General features: G+C 53.1%; 1 long non-coding RNA gene across 1 annotated transcript; it reads left to right on the plus strand.

The window, feature by feature from the left end:
- The first annotated feature begins 1,156 nt into the window (after positions 1 to 1,156).
- On the plus strand, positions 1,157 to 2,818 carry LOC142310462 (uncharacterized). The gene is made up of 3 exons (XR_012754161.1): positions 1,157 to 1,440; positions 2,133 to 2,301; positions 2,586 to 2,818. It is a non-coding gene; the product is annotated as an uncharacterized LOC142310462 (long non-coding RNA).
- The last annotated feature ends 9,217 nt before the right edge of the window (positions 2,819 to 12,035 follow it).

The raw sequence follows: 12,035 nt of genomic DNA on the forward strand, positions 1-12,035 counted from the left end.
CTGTGAAGTACCTGTGGATCCAAAATGCTCACTATACCCCTATATAGAAGCCTTAAGGGGTCTAGTTTCCAAAATGGTGTCACTTGTAAGGGGTTTCTGCTGTTTAGGTACCTTGGCGGACATGTAAATGCAACATGGTGCCCGCAATCTATTTCAGCCAAATTTGCTTTCCAAAATTCAAATATTGCTCCTTCTGTTCCGAGCCCTCCCATTTGTCCAAACAAAGGTTTCTGACCACATGTGGGGTATTGGCGCGTTCATAAGAAAGTGGGTAACAAGTTTTGGGGTTCATTTTGTTGTGTTATTTCTTCTAAAAGTGAATAAATTTGGGGTAGAGCAACATTTTAGGTAAAATTTTATTTTTTGCTTTTTTTCATTCCACTTTGCTTTAGTTCCTGTGAAGCACCTGAAGGGTTAATAAACTTCTTGGATGTGGTTTTGAGCACTTTGAAGGGTGCTGTTTTGAGAATGGTGTCACTTTTAGGTATTTTCTGTCACTTAGGCCTCTCAAAGTCACTTCAAATGTGATGTGGTCCCTAAAAAAATGGTTTTGTGAATTTTGTTGAAAAAATGGGAAATTGCTGATGAACTTTGACCCCTTCTAACTTCCTAACCCCAAAACATTTTGTTTCAGAAATTGCGCTAATGTAAAGTAGACATGTGGGAAATGTTATTTATTAACTGTTTTGTGTGACATAACTCTCTGGGTTAAGGGCATAAAAATTAAAAGTTTGAAAATTGCAAAATTTTCAAAATTTTCATCAAATTTCCGATTTTTTCACAAATAAAAGCAAAAAATATCGTTCTAAATTTATAACTATCATGAAGTACAATATGTCACGAAAAAACAATGTCAGAATCACCGGGATCCGTTGAAGCGTTCCAGAGTTATGACCTCATAAAGTGACACTGGTCAGAATTGCAAAAAATGGCCTGGTCATTAAGTACAAAACTGGCTTCGTCCTTAAGGGGTTAAACCACAAACCTGTTTTAACATAGGTATTCCTTTTTTTTTTCATTTAAAGAGATGACGACTGCAGGGATCCGCCCAGAAGAATGAAGCTTATCCCTAGGCTCATATTGAGGAGAATCGACGATTGAATTTTTCATGTTTAAAAAGTTTATTAATTCCATGTTGTGCTTTTTTTTTTTTTTCCCCATTTTAGGTCCAATACCAGGTGAATATTGTCTTATAAATGTACTGTTAACTATTTCTATTCTAGCTATAGGGACAAACTGGAGGTGATAAACGGCAGTGATGAAATTATTCTGACAAATGGAGGTTTGAATGGCATCGCCAATGACAACTAGTCAGATGTCTGAGCCGTTGTATTTCCCTCATGCCTTGTCTCTATAACTAGAATTCAAATAAACTTTACAAAATAAAAATGCACCAGAGGATACAGCCGTGCCAGAGGATACAGCCCACAACAGTGTCAGGTAAAATCTTGCAGCCCACCCTGCCCTGTCTGCACAGAGAACCCGCCGGCCGGGCACCAGTTTGCGCCAAGAGCCAGCTGCAAAGGCCCCAAAAAACTCGTATTGTTTGTGGCCCTTGAATATTGCAGTGGGCCAGCATTGCTCTAAATGTCTCTGTGAAGGTAGCCAGAGAACAAGAGTAATACTCAAGTCCTACCACCACAACTGCATTTCACCCAAGACCATCTTAGGCCCTGTGCCCACGCTGTGTTTGATGCTTTTTTCATGCAGATTTTGAGAATCTGCATCAAAATCTGCATATCTATCCTGAGGGCAGCAAAGTCTATGACAGGTGGCAAGTGCTGTGCTCATGTTGCTTTTTTTCCCCCTTAAATTATGGTTCAGGCATCAAATCTGAAAGGGAAAAAAACCCCCCAATATAATAGTACTTATAATATATAGTGTGTATTACTAAGGTGAGAGCATTGGTGTATACAAATTTATATATGTGCATATGATGTACATTAAATAAGAGAAACCAAACAAACATGTCAAACTATAAACATTTTATTAAACTGAATAATTAAGCAAGGAAAAAAAAAAGAAAACCGGGAACATAGACCGTTCCGAGCTTGCAGTTTTCATTCTGTAGAAAGAAAAAAAGAAAAAATTAAATGTAGCACAGTGCAGAATACTATAAGAGGTCTTTACAGAACCGAGTAACGGAAGATCCAGAGGCCCACTAAGCCAGCCAGAGAGGAGACAGAGGGCTGCCGCCTGCACCCCCACCAGGAGGAGCGACAGAGGGCTGTCGCCTGCACCCCCACCAGGAGGAGCGACAGAGGGCTGTCGCCTGCACCCCCACCAGTCTGACGTATGAAGGTTCGTGTATGGCATTGTTTCTAAACAGGCTCTTTTTTTTCCTCTCATGCCTTGAACTAGAATTCAAATAGAATTTACAAAATAATGTTACTGTACGCGATCCATACCCCCAAATCAGGCTATTTTCAAGTTGCTATCTTGTAGACTGGTAGACAGGACATTTGTGTATCCCAGCAGGGACATTTCAATAGCTGACAATACAGGGTCACTTTTGTTTATCTGTTCTGTTTCGAAAAGATAAAAGGAAAGTTCGCTAATGTTTACTGTTGTTGTTGTTCCCACAGAATGAAGATGTGTAAAAGCAGTCATCACTAGACATTAATGTGTATATGTTTCTGAAATACAATATTAAGACAAAGAACATTTAGAAGACAAATCGGAATATCCTAGTCAAGTCGCTATAGGGAACACATGCCTCCATATACCAGTATTTTTACCTGGATTACTGACATCTGTTTGTTAATGTGTAGTAATCTGTAGTGGTCTTACGAGGTAGGGGCCCGTGGAACAATGTCAACCGTGAATGTATATTAAAAATAAACATTTTAATATTTATCTGTGTCTTGTGTTTGTTTTCTAAAGTAGGCCTACATGGTGTAACAAGTCAAGCAGCTTCTGCTACTGCCGCCTGGGGGCAGAAAGTATCATTTGAACAAAATTTTAGGGGTAAAGGCCCGGTCACACACAGATAAATCTTTGGCAGATCTGTGGTTGCAGTGAAATCATGGACATAGAGTTCCATTTGTACACAGCCACAAACCTGGCCCTGATTGTCCACAACTTCACTGCAACCACAGATCTGCCACAGATTTAGCAATGTGTGTGACAGGGCCATAAGGGAAAGTCGTCTGCAGCAAAAAAAACGTATATTTTGGATCCCTGCTCCCCTCTCCAGGCTTGTGGGTGTCCCTGCTGCCCCCCCCCTCAGCCAGCTCGGGGGAGAGGACAGAGTCCCGGGGGGGAGAGGACAGAGTCCGGGGGGGAGAGGACAGAGTCCCGGGGGGGAGAGGACAGAGTCCCGGGGGGGAGAGGACAGAGTCCCGGGGGGGAGAGGACAGAGTCCCGGGGGGGAGAGGACAGAGTCCCAGGGGGGAGAGGACAGAGTCCCAGGGGCCGAGAGGACAGAGTCCCAGGGGCCGAGACAGAGTCCCAGGGGCCGAGACAGAGTCCCAGGGGCCGAGACAGAGTCCCAGGGGCCGAGACAGAGTCCCAGGGGCCGAGACAGAGTCCCAGGGGCCGAGACAGAGTCTCAGGGGCCGAGACAGAGTCTCAGGGGCCAACAGGGCGTCCCAGGAGCCAGGACAGAGGCCCAGGAGCCAAGACAGAGTCCCAGGGGCCGAGACAGAGTCTCAGGGGCCAAGACAGAGTCCCAGGGGCCAACAGGGCGTCCCAGGAGCCAGGACAGAGGCCCAGGAGCCAGGACAGAGGCCCAGGAGCCAAGACAGAGGCCCAGGGGCCAAGACAGAGGCCCAGGGGCCAAGACAGAGTCCCAGGGGCCAACAGGGAGGCCCAGGAGCCAACAGGAAGGCCCAGGAGCCAAGACAGAGGCCCAGGGGCCAACAGGGAGGCCCAGAAGCCAACAGGGAGGCCCAGGAGCCAACAGGGAGTCCCAGGGGCCAAGACAGAGTCCCAGGGGCCAAGACAGAGTCCCAGGGGCCAACAGGGCGTCCCAGGAGCCAAGACGGAGGCCCAGGAGCCAACAGGGAGGCCCAGGAGCCAACAGGGACCCTCTGGAGCCAACAGGAGCCAACAGGGACCCTCTGGAGCCAACAGGAGCCAACAGGGACCCTCTGGAGCCAACAGGAGCCAACAGGGACCCTCAGGAGCCAACAGGGACCCTCAGGAGCCAACAGGGACCCTCAGGAGCCAACAGGAGCCAACAGGGACCCTCTGGAGCCAACAGGGACCCTCTGGAGCCAACAGGAGCCAACAGGGACCATCTGGAGCCAACAGGAGCCAACAGGGACCCTCAGGAACCAACAGGGACCCTCAGGAACCAACAGGGACCCTCAGGAACCAACAGGGACCCTCAAGAACCAACAGGGACCCTCAGGAACCAACAGGGACCCTCAAGAGCCAACAAAACTGAGACGTCCTTTTGGGGCGCATTTCTGTCGTTTCTGGGGGACCCCGCACTAAGCCATACACATTACTGGGGGGAATACATATTACTGAGGAAAGGGGTATACAGCAATGGGGGGCATACAGCTCTAGAGGAGAGCAGTGATTCTGATGTGGAGGGATAAACAGCTCTGGGGTGGGGGGTACATACAGCTCTGGGGGTATACAGCACCTGGGTGGAGGGGGACATACAACTCTGGGGGTAGAGTGCAGCCCCATATTCCTCCATATAGTGTTATGAAACCCCCATTGTCCTCCATATAGTATTTTGTAGCCCCCAAATGCACTATGCAGCCTCCATATAACATTAAGCAGCCCCCAGATGATTCATTTTGGTGATGTTTTATCATGTTTTTAATTGTCTACTGTGGTTTTTTTCATATCTAATAAAAATTGTCCATTATTTTGCACATATACTCCTTGTCCTCTTGTGTATACATGTATCGTGGTGGTCCCTTGTGACTGTCTCTCAGCATTATTGTCTCTGGTTCTAAGGGTACCGTCACACTTTAGCGACGCAGCAGCGATCCCACCAGCAATCTGACCTGGTCAGGATCGCTGCTGCGTCGCTGCATGGTCGCTGGTGAGCTGTCAAACAGGCAGATCTCACCAGCCCCCAGCCAGCAGCGACGTGCAAGCGACCCTGCGCTTGCACGGAGCTGGCGTCTGGAAGCTGCGGACACTGGTAACTAAGGTAAACATCGGGTATGGTTACCCGATGTTTACCTTAGTTACCAGCGCACACCGCTTAGCTTAGCGTGTGCAGGGAGCAGGAGCCGGCACTGGCAGCGTGAGAGCTGCGGAGGCTGGTAACGAAGGTAAATATCGGGTAACCACCTTGGTTTACATCTTACCGCAGGCTGTCAGACGCCGGCTCCTGCTCCCTGCACATTCAGGATTGTTGCTCTCTCACTGTCACACACAGCGATGTGTGCTTATCAGCGGGAGAGCAACAATAAAAAAACGAACCAGGGCTGTGTGTAACGAGCAGCGATCTCACAGCAGGGGCCAGATCCAGTGTCATACAAAGCGAGATCGCTAATGAGGTCACTGCTGGGTCACAAAAAACGTGACTCAGCAGCAATCTCAGCAGTGATCTCGCTGTGTGTGAAGTCCCCCTAAAGCTGGGTTTACACACTGCAACATCGCAAAGGACATCGCTGTAACGTCACCGGTTTGGTGACGCAATAGCGACCTCCCTAAGTCTCTGCTAAGTCTCTGGTGAGCGTTCAAACAGGCAAACCTGGCCAACAACTCAACAGCGATCCGGACCTGCAGAGCGACCTAGCTGGTTGTTTGGGGACGTTGATAAGCAGCCTTTTGAAAGGGAAGTTGCTAACAAAGTCGCTGCAAAGTCTTCACACACTGAAACTTCATGCTGCACAGCGGGAAATAAAAGACCTAGGAATGGTCCTGAACGATTTGTAACGATTACAACTTCACAGCAGGGGCCGGGTCGCTGATAGGTTTCACACACTGCAACATCGCAAACAACATCGCTATTGCGTCACAAAACCGGTGACGTTACAGCGATGTCGTTTGAGATGTTGCAGTGTGTAAACCCAGCTTTAAGGCCCCGTCACACTAAGCAACATCGCTAGCAACATCGCTGCTAACGAACAACTTTTGTGACGTTGCTAGCGATGTTGCTGTGTGTGACATCCAGCAACAACCCGGCCCCTGCTGTGAGGTCGTTGGTTGTTGCTGAATGTCCTGGGCCATTTTTTAGTTGTTGCTGTCCTGCTGTGAAGCACAGATCGCTGTGTGTGACAGCAACAACTAAATGTGCAGGCAGCAGGAGCCGGCTTCTGCGGAGGCTGGTAACCAATGTAAACATCGGGTAACCAAGAAGCCCTGTCCTTGGTTACCCGATATTTACCTTCGATACCAGTCTCCTCCACTCTCACTGTCAGTGCCGGCTCCTGCTCTGTGCACATGTAGCTGCAGCACACATCGGGTTAATTAACCCGATGTGTGCTGTAACTAGGAGAGCCAGCGCTAAGCATTGTGCGCTGCTCCCTGCTCTGTGCACATTTAGCTGCAGCACACATCGGGTTAATTAACCCGATGTGTGCTGTAACTAGGAGAGCAAGGAGCCAGCGCTAAGCATTGTGCGCTGCTCCCTGCTCTGTGCACATTTAGCTGCAGCACACATCGGGTTAATTAACCCGATGTGTGCTGTAACTAGGAGAGCAAGGAGCCAGCGCTAAGCGGTGTGCGCTGCTCCCTGCTCTGTGCACATTTAGCTGCAGCACACATCGGGTAATTAACCCGATGTGTGCTGTAACTAGGAGAGCAACGAGCCAGCGCTCAGTGTGCGCTGCTCCCTGCTCTCTGCACGTGTAGCTCCGTGCGGTGGTAACCAAGGTAAATATCGGGTTGGTTACCCGATATTTACCTTAGTTACCAAGCGCAGCTTCTTCCACGCGGTGCTGGGGGCTGGTCACTGGTTGCTGGTGAGCTCACCAGCAACTTGTGTGGCGACGCTCCAGCGATCCCTGCCAGGTCAGGTTGCTGGTGGGATCGCTGGAGCGTCGCAGTGTGACAGCTCACCAGCAACCTCCTAGCAACTTACCAGCGATCCCTATCGTTGTTGGGATCGCTGGTAAGTTGCTTAGTGTGACTGGACCTTTAGTGTTGAGGTTTCTGTATTTGATCTCTTGTAGACAGATAAACAGGACATTTGTGTATCCCAGCAGGGGTTTTTTAAATAGCTAACAATACAGGGTCACTTGTTTATCTGTTCTGTTTAGAAAAGATAAAAAAAAAAGTTCTCTAATGTTTACTTACGTTTGTAACCCAGAATGAAGATGCCACAACCAGGGAAAGAAAGCATTTATCTTCTGCTTGTTCTCATATAGTTCATAGTCTGTGTGTACAGAAATTATTATTAGCCGTCACAACATGTGAAAAAAATAATTGGGGGGGGGAATGGAGTCATGAGATTGCTTTTTCCCCTCTGGTCTAGTCTCTGTGTGTCATCTGTATCATCCATGTGGCATGCATTTTGTAGGCAACTTTCACATCAGCATTATTTGTAGGCAAAAAAACGCAAACCGCATATAACCAAGATCCTGTGGATTAAATGTGCAGCGCATGCAACCGTTATTTTACCGGATCCTTCTGCATACAGAATTTATCGGCCGGCACTGAAGTCAGCTGACTCCTGATCTCACAGCCCGCAAACGCTGCAATGGATGCAAGTTAACAGCAGTCACCGCCTGCTGCCAATCATATGTGACCGTGTGCGGGCTGTGTGTACAGGAGTTCAGATCAGCTGACTTCAGTGTCAGCCGATTAGGCTGGGACCACACGGGGATTACTGCGATCCACTCACATGACATTCGAGTCACACTGGCAGTACAGCAGAGCTGTAGATTCTTAATGTCAGGCCAAATTCGACCCGGCCATTAAGAATCTCCAATAAAGGGTTAAAAAAAAAAGAAAAATACCTTATTAGAAATAAAGTGGGCCTGTGTTGCCCCAAATACCAGGGCTGAATTTTAGTCCCAGTCTGGCCCTGACTGCTGGTGCGTGTGCCTCTATGTCTGTCTGTGTCTGTCTTCTACAGCAGTTGCTGAGTATACAGACGAACCGGCCTGGGACGGGCCAGGCGGCACAGAGATTCCAGAGGGCCCAGGAGGAGGGAGCCAGAGGAGGGCAGAGGGCCCAGGAGGAGGGAGCCAGAGGAGGGCAGAGGGCAGAGAGAGGCCAGAGGGCCCAGGAGGAGGGAGCCAGAGGAGGGCAGAGGGCACAGAGAGGCCAGAGGGCCCAGGAGGAGGGAGCCAGAGGAGGACAGAGGGCACAGAGAGGCCAGAGGGCCCAACATCAGTACGTAAAAATCCGGCTAACAACATCAGTATGTAAAAATCCGTTAGCCAAATTAGGAGAAAACAAATGTATAGAAGAAAGACTGTTCAACTCGATGTGCTGATGTGTACCTAATGTTTCGTCAGTCGGATTTGGAAAAACGCTTTTTATAATGTGAGGCATATAGTTTTGTGTGGTCAAAATAATTGCGCGAGTTTCTGGCAGGCTTCCATGACCTATCAGGTGAAACCTAGCCCGAAGTGAGACCAGGGCAGGGGCAGGCAGAGAGGGAGGGAGAGAGGGAAGGAGAGAGAGCCAGAGACCAGGGCAGGGGCAGGCAGAGAGGGAGGGAGAGAGGGAAGGAGAGAGAGCCAGAGACCAGGGTAGGGGCAGGCAGAGAGGGAAGGAGACCAGGGCAGGGGCAGGCACAGAGGGAAGGAGAGAGAGCCAGAGACCAGGGCAGGGGCAGGCACAGAGGGAAGGAGAGAGAGCCAGAGACCAGGGCAGGGGCAGGCACAGAGGGAAGGAGAGAGGGAAGGAGAGAGAGCCAGAGACCAGGGCAGGGGCAGGCACAGAGGGAGGGAGAGAGGGAAGGAGAGAGAGCCAGAGACCAGGGCAGGGGCAGGCAGAGAGGGAGGGAGAGAGGGAAGGAGAGAGAGCCAGAGACCAGGGTAGGGGCAGGCAGAGAGGGAAGGAGACCAGGGCAGGGGCAGGCACAGAGGGAAGGAGAGAGAGCCAGAGACCAGGGCAGGGGCAGGCACAGAGGGAAGGAGAGAGAGCCAGAGACCAGGGCAGGGGCAGGCACAGAGGGAAGGAGAGAGGGAAGGAGAGAGAGCCAGAGACCAGGGCAGGGGCAGGCACAGAGGGAGGGAGAGAGGGAAGGAGAGAGAGCCAGAGACCAGGGCAGGGGCAGGCACAGAGGGAGGGAGAAAGGGAAGGAGAGAGAGCAAGAGACCAGGGCAGGGGCAGGCAGAGAGGGAAGGAGACCAGGGCAGGGGCAGGCACAGAGGGAAGGAGAGAGAGCCAGAGACCAGGGCAGGGGCAGGCACAGAGGGAAGGAGAGAGAGCCAGAGACCAGGGCAGGGGCAGGCACAGAGGGAAGGAGAGAGGGAAGGAGAGAGAGCCAGAGACCAGGGCAGGGGAAGGCACAGAGGGAAGGAGAGAGGGAAGGAGAGAGAGAGCCAGAGACCAGGGCAAGGGCAGGCACAGAGGGAGGGAGAGAGGGAAGGAGAGAGAGAGCCAGAGACCAAGGCAGGGGCAGGCACAGAGGGAGGAAGAGAGGGAAGGAGAGAGAGCCAGAGACCAGGGCAGGGGCAGGCAGAGAGGGAGGGAGAGAGGGAAGGAGAGAGAGCCAGAGACCAGGGCAGGGGCAGGCAGAAAGGGAAGGAGACCAGGGCAGGGGCAGGCAGAGAGGGAAGGAGACCAGGGCAGGGGCAGGCAGAGAGGGAAGGAGACCAGGGCAGGGGCAGGCACAGAGGGAAGGAGACCAGGGCAGGAGCAGGCACAGAGGGAAGGAGAGAGGGAAAGAGAGAGAGCCAGAGACCAGGGCAGGGGCAGGCACAGAGGGAGGGAGACTGGGGCAGAGAGACCCAGAGGAGACTGGGGCAGAGAGAGCCAGAGGAGACTGGGGCAGAGAGAGCCAGAGGAGACTGGGGCAGAGAGAGCCAGAGGAGACTGGGGCAGAGAGAGCCAGAGGAGACAGGGGCAGAGAGAGCCAGAGGAGACTGGGGCAGAGAGAGCCAGAGGAGACTGGGGCAGAGAGAGCCAGAGCAGACTGGGGCAGAGAGAGCCAGAGGAGACTGGGGCAGAGAGAGCCAGAGGAGACTGGGGCAGAGAGAGCCAGAGGAGACTGGGGCAGAGAGAGCCAGAGGAGACTGGGGCAGAGAGAAGAGGCCAGCAGAGAGCCAGAGGAGACTGGGGCAGAGAGAGGAGGCCAGCAGAGAGCCAGAGGAGACTGGGGCAGAGAGAGGAGGCAAGGAGAGAGCCAGAGGAGACTGGGGCAGAGAGAGGAGGCAAGGAGAGAGCCAGAGGAGACTGGGGCAGAGAGAGGAGGCCAGCAGAGAGCCAGAGGAGACTGGGGCACAGAGAGGAGGCAAGGAGAGAGCCAGAGGAGACTGGGGCAGAGAGAGAGGAGGCCAGCAGAGAGCCAGAGGAGACTGGGGCAGAGAGAGGAGGCAAGGAGAGAGCCAGAGGAGACTGGGGCAGAAAGAGGAGGCAAGGAGAGAGCCAGAGGAGACTGGGGCAGAGAGAGGAGGCCAGCAGAGAGCCAGAGGAAACTGGGGCAGAGAGAGGAGGCAAGGAGAGAGCGGAGGCAAGGAGAGAGCCAGAGGAGACTGGGGCAGAGAGAGGAGGCAAGGAGAGAGCCAGAGGAGAGTGGGGCAGAGAGAGGAGGCAAGGAGAGAGCCAGAGGAGACTGGGGCAGAGAGAGGAGGCAAAGAGAGAGCCAGAGGAGACTGGGGCAGAGAGAGGAGGCAAGGAGAGAGCTAGAGGAGACTGGGGCAGAGAGAGGAAACAAGGAGAGAGCCAGAGGAGACTGGGGCAGAGAGAGGAGGAAAGGAGAGAGCCAGAGGAGACTGGGGCAGAGAGAGGAGGCAAGGAGAGAGCCAGAGGAGACTGGGGCAGAGAGAGGAGGAAAGGAGAGAGCCAGAGGAGACTGGGGCAGAGAGAGGAGGCAAGGAGAGAGCCAGAGGAGACTGGGGCAGAGAGAGGAGGCAGGGAGAGAGCCAGAGGAGACTGGGGCAGAGAGAGGAGGCAGGGAAAGAGCCAGAGGAGACTGGGGCAGAGAGAGGAGGCAGGGAGAGAGCCAGAGGAGACTGGGGCAGAGAGAGGAGGCAGGGAGAGAGCCAGAGGAGACTGGGGCAGAGAGAGGAGGCAAGGAGAGAGCCAGAGGAGACTGGGGCAGAGAGAGGAGGCCAGCAGAGAGCCAGAGGAGACTGGGGCACAGAGAGGAGGCAAGGAGAGAGCCAGAGGAGACTGAAGCAGAGAGAGAGGAGGCCAGCAGAGAGCCAGAGGAGACTGGGGCACAGAGAGGAAAAAAGGAGAGAGCCAGAGGAGACTGGGGCAGAGAGAGGAGGCCAGCAGAGAGCCAGAGGAGACTGGGGCAGAGAGAGGAGGCAGGGAGAGAGCCAGAGGAGACTGGGGCAGAGAGAGGAGGCAGGGAGAGAGCCAGAGGAGACTGGGGCAGAGAGAGGAGGCAAGGAGAGAGCCAGAGGAAACTGGGGCAGAGAGAGGAGGCCAGCAGAGAGCCAGAGGAGACTGGGGCAGAGAGAGGAGGCAAGGAGAGAGCCAGAGGAGACTGGGGCAGAGAGAGGAGGCCAGCAGAGAGCAAAAGGAGACTGGGGCAGAGAGAGGAGGCAGGGAGAGAGCCAGAGGAGACTGGGGCAGAGAAAGGAGGCAAGGAGAGAGCCAGAGGAGACTGGGGCAGAGAGAGGAGGCAGGCAGAGAGCCAAAGGAGACTGGGGCAGAGAGAGGAGGCAGGGAGAGAGCCAGAGGAGACTGGGGCAGAGAGAGAAGGCAGGGAGAGAGCCAGAGGAGACTGGGGCAGAGAGAGGAGGCAGGGAGAGAGCCAGAGGAGACTGGGGCAGAGAGAGGAGGCAGGGAGAGAGCCAGAGGAGACTGGGGCAGAGAGAGGAGGCCAGCAGAGAGCCAGAGGAGACTGGGGCAGAGAGAGGAGGCCAGCAGAGAGCCAGAGGAGACTGGGGCAGAGAAAGGAGGCAAGGAGAGAGCCAGAGGAGACTGGGGCAGAGAGAGGAGGCAAGGAGAGAGCCAGAGGAGACTGGGGCAGAGAGAGGAGGCCAGGAGAG

This window comes from Anomaloglossus baeobatrachus, chromosome 5 (assembly GCF_048569485.1).
Source record: "Anomaloglossus baeobatrachus isolate aAnoBae1 chromosome 5, aAnoBae1.hap1, whole genome shotgun sequence".
Lineage (NCBI taxonomy): Eukaryota > Metazoa > Chordata > Amphibia > Anura > Aromobatidae > Anomaloglossus > Anomaloglossus baeobatrachus.